This window comes from Ambystoma mexicanum, chromosome 1p (assembly GCF_040938575.1).
Source record: "Ambystoma mexicanum isolate Mex_15411 chromosome 1p, UKY_AmexF1_1, whole genome shotgun sequence".
Lineage (NCBI taxonomy): Eukaryota > Metazoa > Chordata > Amphibia > Caudata > Ambystomatidae > Ambystoma > Ambystoma mexicanum.
In genome coordinates, this window is record NC_090921.1 from 284,666,042 (window position 1) to 284,673,854 (window position 7,813).

Here is a 7,813-nt window from a genome sequence, read left to right on the forward strand (position 1 = left end):
TCCTTAATATCCCTCTTTGGGTCAGGAAGACTGGCGTTAGCAGCACCGTATCTGGTGGTGGTTGCAGGGCCCTCATGTTGTCCCCCTCCATGATGCCAGCTTGCATAGACTTTATATCACTATTGTTTCCGGGCTTGGGCATCTCCATACTGCCACTAGTTATTATGCAGGTAAATGGATCCCAAACCAGCACCGGACCTATAGAGCTTGCACGCTAACCAGCCCTCATGGAGTCCCCGACAGCGGGGAATCTTGAGGCTCAGCCAGTTGGACCGGGATATCCCTCGCTGTCTCACAGCATGCAGTTCCAAAATCCAACTTACTCACTGGTTAACCCCTCACCACTAGTAGGTGAAAGACCCTCTGCGCGAGTCAGCTTGGTGTGTGCATCAGGGGTGCAAGGGCATCCACAGTTGATGTTCTCGAGGTGTAAGGAACCCCAGATGCACCAATGCCCCTGGGTACTTCTGTTCCAGGTGGAGAGGTGCCATCAGGTACGAGCATGGCCTCGCAACTCAATCTGACGTTGCCCCAGCCTGCAGTGCCTCATCCAGCCTCTGCTGATCCACAGATGCAGTTCCCTCCGGGGCCCACCAGCACCTTCCTTGCCGGTCGTGCAGCAATCTCTGGATTAGCCACGCTGCCTTTGGTGGTCTCTGGCAGCCTGCTTGCCTCTGCAGTCTCCCCTCAGGTGCGGAATCCCGGCGGCCGCGGGCATGCTCAATGATGGCGGCCATTGCTCTCTGCAGAGTCATCTCCGCCAGGTCAGCTTCCCTGCCTCATCTGTCTCCCCTTTTCCATCCAGCAAGAGATCCGCCGGTCGCGGTAGCTGCCCCCAGCTAGCAGAGCACTACTGGAGGTCCTTAAAACATTAAACAGTCAATGCCATCAGCCCGCTTTGGCGCGATAGACGGAGATGGTTGAAAGCGCATATCTCACCTCTCCACCATCTTGGCCATGCCCCCACAAGGACATTTATTGTCTTTTTATTTTATATTTGTTTTTTTGCGATCTGCAAGAACATAACATGAACATTACATTATATCACAATGCAATGAAATAACTTGAACTTTAGATCAACAAAGATAGGTTTTAACATTTTCTAGATAGGCCCCCTGCCCCCCTTAGTCAAGAAGGAGAAATTAGAGGGGAGCTAGAAAATTTAAGGACAGGAAAGAGAAACTGTAGAGAACGTCCCCCCTATACCCACCCCACTCCCACCCGGGTCCTAACTGCTTGGGATGTCTGTTGTCGTATGCGGTGTGAAAGCTTGCGTTGTCTGCCGGGAAGCTGTGAGCCATGTGGAAGGCCGTCTGAATGTGTGTGTGGAGAACAGGACGTAAGGGAAATAGGCTGAGTGGATAATGGTGATGGGCCGCTTTTGGGCTGGTGTGAGTGTGATTCCGGGTTGGTAACTTTGCATCATATTTTTAGTGCAGAGAGTAGTGGGGAGGAGAAGCTGGTCTGAGTCAATATGTGCATCTCTGAAAAATTGCAGGAAGGGGAGCCACTGTGCCTCAATGTGTGTGTGTGATTCCATCAGTAGTGCTGTCAAACTTTCCATTTCATACATTTCTTTCATTTTCCGCAGCCAATCTGTTTTGGTGGGCAGAGAGTTGGCTTTCCATTTAATCATGATGCAAACACGAGCTGGTAGTAGCAAATTTCTAGGCATGTGTGGGAAGAACAGGTATCTCTCTTCTATTTGTTCGACCCCAAAGAGGACTAGAAGGGGTGTCACATCTCTGTGGATGCCCTCAATCTGATGGATCCACCCCAGGATTTCCTTCTAATACAGCTGTATGTGGGGACAGCCCCACCACTGATGCCAGTATGTGCATACCTGCGCGCACCCTCTCCAACAATAAGGAGTAAGACTTTCATACATTTTGGCAAGGCATTGGGGGGTCAGGTGCCACTGTGTGAGGATCCTGCAGTTGTGCATTTTGTATTGCATAGCAATGGAGGATTTCCACACCACTCTATATATGGCGTCCCAGCCCTCTTGGTTATTATCCCAGCCCAATTCCTTGTCCCACTTCGCTTTTGTGTTTGGAGGTGGGAGGTGGCCCCTGTGTATGAGAGCCCTCTACATGCTAGTTATGAGGCCTTTGGTACCCAGATGTGTGTCTAGAATCTTCTCGAAAGGGGTGAGAGGGCGTTGTAATTGGCCTTTCCATTTCTGGTCTGTAAGGACCCCTTTCACTTGTAGATATGGAAGGGGTTTGATGCTCAGGCCTTGCTGTGCGTTTTCGAGTTCCTCCTTGGTCAGGAGGATATCGTCTCGCCACATCTGGCCGGCTCTAACCAGACCTTGCTCGTATTGGGGCTAGATGCGGAGAGGTTCTGAGATGGAATCTCTGATTGGGGGGGCCCAAATGCAGCTGAGGGGTGATGGCCAGTTCGTAACTCCCACCATGTTAGGGTTTTTCCTATTCCATAAGGCCCACAGTGTTTCTAAGACTGGGTGTTCCCGTGCTCTACGCGGGATCGCGTTGGGAGGGGCCCATAACCATTTGCCTATAGTTACTGTGGCAAAGAGGTTATTTTCTAGGTTGACCCATTGCTTACTTTTGGACTCTCAGATGTGGTTTACAAGGATGCGCAGCTGTGATGCTGCATAGTATGCATGAAGGTCTGGGTAGTCTAAGCCACCCCTCTCCTTTGGGAGGATTAGTGTGTTGCAGGCAATTCCTGCTTTATTCCCTTCCAAGAGGAATGTCAACAGGGTTTTTTTGGCCGTATTTAAGAATGCAACCAGAAGCGTGGCAGGGAGGGATTGGAACAGAAAAAGGAGTTGTGGCAGGATGTTTATTTTTATTGCAGTTAGCCTGCCCCGCCCATGAGAGGTTCAGCGTGTACCAATTGTCTAAGTCTCTCTGGATTGTAGCCCAAAGCGGTTTATATTTCGTCTGATATAGTTCCTGCAGGTTTTTTGTTATCGTAATCCCCAGGTTACGTATGCTTGGCTGCGTGACTTTAAAGCCCCAGTCTTGTGGGGTCGTGTCTGGCTGCGTTTCATTGCCTTTAAGGGGGAGGACTACTGTTATTTCATTTTACCCGGAAACCAGAGTATGACCCGTATTCCTCTATCACTCGCAAGAGAGCTGGAATGGAATGCGAGGGATGAGTGACATAGGCAAGCACATCGTCCTCAAACAAAGATATCATACCATGTTCTTTCTGGAGAGGAGCGCCTGCTACTTTTGTTTTTGAAATTTTTGCAAGGAACTTGGGGTTGGTCACCCTGAGTTACCTGGGGGCAACCAGACATGGACTCCCTGTTCACTGTGCTCAGAGAGACAAAGCTTCACCTCACTGATGAGGCCCAACAAGGCTGAAACACGTGTATGGGGTTGCTTTTGGTACTCTTGTTCAGAGAGGAATTGCCATAGCATTTCGTTGCTGGACTGGCCATGTGGGCGGGACAAAGACTGATATGCAAATGGATATTTCCCATCTGTGAAAGGTACAGTGATCAAAAAGTGTGTGCTGCAAACTCTCATCTCAGAACAGGTTATCATACCATGTTCTTTCTGGAGAGGAGTGCCTGCTACTTTTTTTGTTGTTGTTGACATTTTTGCAAGGAACTTGGGGTTGGTCACCCTGAGTTACCTGGGGGCAACCAGACATGGACTCCCTGCTCACTGTGCTCAGAGAGACAAAGCTTCACCTCACTGATGAGGCCCAACAAGGCTGAAACACGTGTATGGGGTTGCTTTTGGTACTCTTGTTCAGAGAGGAATTGCCATAGCATTTCGTTGCTGGACTGGCCATGTGGGCGGGACAAAGACTGACATGCAAATGGATATTTCCCATCTGTGAAAGGTACAGTGAGCAAAAAGTGTGTGCTGCAAACTCTCATCTCAGAACAGGTTATCATACCATGTTCTTTCTGGAGAGGAGCGCCTGCTACCTTTTTTTTTTCTTAATTCGTACGCAAACAAAGCAAACTTGTATTCTCTGCCGTGTCTAACCAACCCCTTGATCCTGTCATCGTTTCTGATATTTTGGGTGAGGGGTTCCATGACCAGAACATAGACGAGCGGTGAGAGGGGGCAGGCCTGTCTGATTCCTCTTGTTAATGCAAACTATGTCGATGCTACCCCGTTCACTAGGACTTTGGCCTGAGTGTTTCTATATAGAGCCTGCGCACCTCTCACCCATTCAGACCCCAGGCCTGCTTTGTGCAGGATATGTGACATGAAGCCCCACTCTACCTGTTTCGAAGGACTTTTCAGCATCGACCGAGATCAGCGTGGGTTCCACATCCGATGCCTCGATGGATGCCATTAGATCTAATGTCTTGCGAACATTGTCCGCTCCTTGCCTTTCCATGACATATCCTGCTTGGTCAGTGTGGATTAGCTTGGGGAGGACTCTACTCAATCTTTTGGCCATGATGCTTGCATATATTTTGGCATCAACATTTAACAGAGATATCGGTCTGTAAGAACCGCATTCTAGCCTGTCTTTCCCCTCTTTGGGTATGACGATAATCCTTGCCTCTGTGAAAGTGGGTGGGGCTTGCCTGGTGGACATGATGCTGTTGAAAAGGAGGGCTAGGAATGGGGTTAAAGCTCCCTTAAACCTTTTGTAATAAGTCGGGGTAAACCCGCCTGAGCCTGGAGCAGAGCCCGCTTTTAGGTGGGAAATGACGTGATCAACCTCTTCCATAGAGATGGGACTATTCAGGTGTTCTTGGTCTGTGGCTGATAATGGTGGGAACGTGACTCTGGTCACGAACTCAGCGGCACGCTATGGGGAGGAGTCTGTGTCTGATGTGTATACCTGCTCGTAGTATTGAGCAAAACGAGCTGTGATATCCATTGGGCACACCAAAACAGCTTTCGAGGCAGAGTTGATTTTTAGAACTGCTCTCTCTTTCCTGAGTCTGGCTGCAATTAGTGGGTGCGCTTTGTCCCCCTTCTCGAAATACTTTTGTTTCACATATCGTAGGTGGGTTAACACCTTTTCCTTCCATATTTCTTTCAATTCCCTTCTGAGGCTCCTGATCTTTGCCCTGGTTTCCAACGTGTCTCCCTCTTCCCCCGCGAGGTCTTGCTCTCTGTCTTCTATCGCTCTTTTAACCTGGGTCTCTCTGAGGAGTTTTAACCTTTCGACCGAGGATCCCAGGGCTATTATCAGGCCTCTTATCGTGGCTTTCGCTGCTTCCACACCGAAGGGAGGGGATCTCACCTGTATTGTTTCTTTTGAAGAAAATGCATATTTCTTCGCCTAATGATTCCCTGAAGGGCCCATCTTTAAACAGCGTATCTCTACACATTCACCGTTTTTCTACCAGCTTGCCAGGGCCCAGATCGAGGTCAATTGTAACCATGTCGTGATCCGACCACCCCACTACTTCTATGGCTGCCTTTACAATTAAGCGTTCAAAGTGCCCCTCCAGGAAAACAATCTATGCGTGAATAGGTTTGGTGAGGTGGAGGGTAGAATGTGTAAATTTTGCTTTGTGGGTTTTTGACACGCAATCAATAGGTGTTCCGAGATATTGTGTTGGAAGGCTTGTCTATCGGGGGTAGAGGGCCTTCTCTGTAAGATTTCCAGTCTAGGGCTGGGTCCATAATCAGGTTGAAGTCCCTCCCCACAGATAAGGGAACCCAATCCTTACCCGTCAAGCTTGGCAAAGAGGTCTCTCAAAAAGATAAATAATGGGTATTTGGAGCGTATATTGCACACAGTGTCACTGTTTTGGATCTGATGGCGCCTTGTATGAATCTCTCCCCCCGGGTCTCTATGTATATGCGATATTTGGAGTCCCAAGGAAGAGCGATACAGGATGCCTACACCTCCTTTCTTCTTCGCCCCTGATGCCCACATGGTTCCTCCTAAATATTTCCCTTTTATGTCAAATTCCTCATTGCACTTGAATTTGGGCTCCTGGACGAAGAGGATATCCAATTTAGCTTGTCTGAATGTTCGAGCCAGCATGGATCTCTTTTGAAGTGAGTTGAGGCCCTTGACGTTGAGGGACCCTATTCGGATGGTGTCATCCGCCATTATCTGTGTATGGAGCGTACACTATCAGAGGCCTGGTGTGTTATGTTTTGTCCTGTACTCCTAGTTTTTTATATCCCTTGTGTGTCAAGGGTATATGAGGATACATCTTCCCTGTTGGTCGACTAGAGCTCTGTTTACGTTGAGAAAATATGTTCGGAGGAAGGATTTCTCCGGACCCTGATATTTCACCTTTTCCCTCAGTGTTTTGATAGGACTCCCCCATTCTTTCCCTCTCCCCTGTCCGTTGTGAAAGAAAAAAGAGGAGTGACAATAAGATGAAAGAAAGTAGGAGTGATCTCCCTGAAACAATGGAGATGCCCTTGGCATGAACATAGGGCCACACAATGGGTGTTGCCCCGGAAGCTTTCTGCACAACGATTGCCATCATTGACCAGTGTGTCGTGCGAAAGCTAGCTGTCAACATTCTGAAGTGCCCAGCCTGGCTGCTTTGTAGGCAGTGATGCCGAGAGGAGGGAGGTCACATAGAGGATAAAGGCACCAAGATGTGGGATGAGGTTTTGGACATAGTTTGTCTCGTTCGGGTGGTGGCGCTGAATGTCATTTGTGCCTCATTCATGGTGCGCGTCCTCTAGCCCCCTCGCAACTTGCTTTGTGCGCAATTCCTTCCCCCCCTCTGGCCTTGTCAAGGGGGGGTTAAGTTTTATTTAAACTTGCTTCTGCCCTTGTATCGGCTTCTCTACAGCCAGGGGCCAGCGGGCATTCGCGACAGCTCCGAGGAGGAGGGAATTTCTTTGCTGTCAACTGTGTCCCACCCCTTTCTGCAGGCCTTTAAGTATGCCTTTGGCTTCCTCTCCCGAGGTAACTCTGTATTCTTCGTCTACGTAGGTGAATATCGGGGCAAACGGGTGGTTCCATCTGTATTTTGTGGCTTTGTCTTGCAACCATAAGGTGAGGGGGCAACAGGCCCTCCTTAGGGCTAACGTGGTGGCTGACAAGTCCTGATAGATTTTGATTTTTGAGTCTTCGAAGTCTATTGAGTCCTTCTCCCTCGCCGGAGAATGTCCACCTTGTGTTTATAGTGATGGCACCTGGCCAGGACTGATCTTGGACTCCCGGGGGACCTCCGGCTCTGTGGACCCTTTCGAATTCAAGTTGTGAGGATATTGGCAAAGGCAATATGGTGGCTATGAGCTCCTTGACCCTTCTTTCCAGGGACGCCGGCATTTCATTAGGGGTTTCTTTTAGGCTTTGGATCCGGGACCGCTCGATAGAGGGGGGCTGGCTCCGCAGGAACTTTTTGGAGCACCGCAGGGGCAGGTGAGTGCTCTTGGTGCTGTTCTTTGAGATGTGGATTCTGCACTGCAATGTTTCTTGTAGTAGAGGGGAGCAGACAGCTCTGCGTCCAGGTATTTGACAGGGTGCGAGTCACTGTGTCCTGAGCGGTCCTCGCAGTGGGTCTCTGAAGCCCGACTCCAGGTGTCGGCGTATACCGCTAGCTGCACCTGCTTCAAACGTCTGGGGGGCTGATTCCCCGCCGCCCCTTCTTCGTGTCTAGGACTCCCTCATGGTTCCACTTTAGCTTAGGTGGACAGCGTGGGCTTCGGAGCCTAGCAGGGCGCTCTACGGCATGATCACCAGGCGTTCTGTGCAACGGAGGGTGGACTGCCCCGAGGGTTCCACCTGGTGAGATGTTGGGCACTGTTGGCAGGTGATGGGCTGCTGGGTAGTGAGCTTTTGTGCCCTCGGTGAGTGACTTCTCAGCAGGTCCGCTGTTAGGATTCTTGGGTGCAGCCTACTGTTGAATCCTTTCTTAATTCTCGGGCTTTCGCAG